Source organism: Pinus tabuliformis, chromosome 5_1 (assembly GCF_031772625.1).
Source record: "Pinus tabuliformis cultivar Carrire ecotype Pingquan chromosome 5_1, CPIR1, whole genome shotgun sequence".
NCBI classification, from domain to species: domain Eukaryota; kingdom Viridiplantae; phylum Streptophyta; class Pinopsida; order Pinales; family Pinaceae; genus Pinus; species Pinus tabuliformis.
Window position 1 is genome coordinate 301056336 of NC_142305.1, and position 2498 is coordinate 301058833.

The window sequence follows — 2498 nt, forward strand, 5'->3', positions numbered from 1 at the left end:
CATTATGCAAAAGGTACGCCGTTAGGGTGAGCCGCGTCCAGGTCAACCCAACCCTGAGCTCTGCTCAGGTATTTGAAACAAATAGAGGGCCCCATATGACTTAGGGGTCACTCACTCATTCCGATGGGTGAGGACTGGCAGGGGCTCGACTGCTAAGGAGAGGGTATTTTCGATCAGATTAGACCCTGAGAATCTTACCCGCAGCTTCGCTCCTTTCCCCTGGAGGGTCAAGCAAGAAATTCCTCTCCCTTATGGTCGAGCCTGCTTACGCATCCTTCGAGTGATTGTTCGCATCGGATTTCTTTCTATTGCACTCCCTTTCCTAGGGTTCTTTTCACCTTTCCCTCACGGTACTTGTATGCTATCGGTCATTGAGGAATACTTGGGCTTAGAGGGTGGTCCCCCTTTCTCGCTACAAAGCGATCCTAATTCAAACACGCTGCGTTTTACTTACAGAATCGAACCATGGGACTCTCTACAGGGCTATCACCTTCTTTGACCAGATCTTCCAACCTTTTCATTCACAATTCTGCCTACCTCTCGATGGCGGCCCTTATGGTCGAGCACCTAAAGGTCCTTATGGTCGAGCAACTCAAGTTCCTTACGGCACCTTATAGCCTAAATCAAAGGGCAAAGATTGGCATGCCTGGTTCTTCCATCATCCAATGAACTGAAATGAATCACGCAGAGAAGGCAAGGCTAGGAAAATGAGACCAAGATCGAAACGAAAACCTCCGCTGCTTAGTATTTGCCCAATCCGCTTTCGCTCGCCGCTACTAACGGGGTCTCGGTTGATTCCCCTTCCCATAGCTACTTAGATGTTTCAGTTCGCTAAGTCTTTCAAGTCCAAGGAGCGCGGACTAGCCACGGGGCTTGGATACGGTTTCCCGATCGGAGATCCATGGATCACGGACGGTATCTCCCCACGGCCTTTCGCCTTTGGAAGCGTCCTTCCCTCTCAATGCCCGGGCATCCATCCGATGCATTCTTTCCGATACAGCAGGCATTGAACCTGCTTCACACCGCACCACCGATGGCGGCCTTTTGGCCGAGTGTGCTAACGCACCCATCAATCACTGAAACTTGTTCGTGATTCCAGTCATTATATACGTAATTACGCTTTAGCAGATAATGCATATATGGGCATATTTCATTATGCATGAATGACTCGATATATGTCATTTCGCAAGCAATTAGATCGATCTCGCGAACCTCTGCGCGAAACGATGGGGGCCTTCCAATCATGACTCGATAGCAGTCATTACACCAGAAAATGCATATATGGGCATATGTCATTACGCTTTCTTATCAATGCATATATTATATATGTCATTATGGTCATTCTGGTATTTTGATAGCTCGATCTACCTTGTGGCTATTATATATGTCATTACGCTTTAAGGCTCAACCATCCGTACGGGGAGAAGAAAGACTAGTTCGTGTCTCCTTGCACTAGGACCCTTTAGGGTGCGTTAGCACACTCGACTAATAAGGATGCGTAAGCAGGCTCGACCATAAGGGAGAGGACCCTTTAGGGTGCGTTATCACACTCGACTAATAAGGATGCGTAAGCAGGCTCGACCATAAGGGAGAGGACCCTCACCATATGAATAGTGAGTGACTCCGTCCCTTTAGGGGGCTCGACTGATAAGGACCTTTAGGTACTCGACCCCAAGGGAGAGGAGAGGAGAGGGGGCTCGAATGATAAGGACCTTTAGGTACTCGACCCCAAGGGAGAGGAGAGGAGAGGGGGCTCGACCATTAGGATGCGTAAGCAGGCTCGACCATAGCCCCCCCACCCAATAATTAAATTGAACCTTTAGGTACTCGACCATAAGGATGCGTAAGCAGGCTCGACTGTTAAGGACCGAAGGCGCTCGACCATAGGACCTTTAGGTACTCAACTATTAAGGAGAGGGAGAGGACCCTCACCATATGAATAGTGAGTGACTCTGTCCCTTTAGGGGGCTCGACTGATAAGGATGCGTAAGCAGGCTCGACTGTTAAGGACCGGAGGCGCTCGACCATAGGACCTTTAGGTACTCGACTATTAAGGAGAGGGAGAGGACCCTCACCATATGAATAGTGAGTGACTCCGTCCCTCACCCATATGATGAGTGAGAGTTAAAACCCTCACCATATGAATAGTGAGTGACTTCGTCCCTTTAGGGGGCTCGACTGATAAGGACCCTTTAGGGTGCTTGACCATAAGGGAGAGGAGAGGAGAGGACCCTCACCATATGAATAGTGAGTGACTCTGTCCCTTTAGGGGGCTCGACCATTAGGGAGAGGAGAGGAGAGGACCTTTAGGTGCTCGACCAAGAGGGAGAGGATGCGTAAGCAGGCTCAACTGTTAAGGCCGCCATCACCTTTAGGTGCTCGACTGTTAAGGACCGGAGGCGCTCGACCATAGGACCTTTAGGTACTCGACTATTAAGGAGAGGGAGAGGACCCTCACCATATGAATAGTGAGTGACTCCGTCCCTCACCCATATGAT

The 2498-nt window shown here is 49.7% G+C and overlaps 1 pseudogene; it reads right to left on the reverse strand.

Moving 5' to 3' along the window:
• The window catches only part of LOC149164563 (25S ribosomal RNA), a 3229-nt pseudogene extending 2373 nt beyond the window's left edge, over window positions 1-856 (reverse strand).
• Between the last annotated feature and the right edge of the window lie 1642 nt (window positions 857-2498).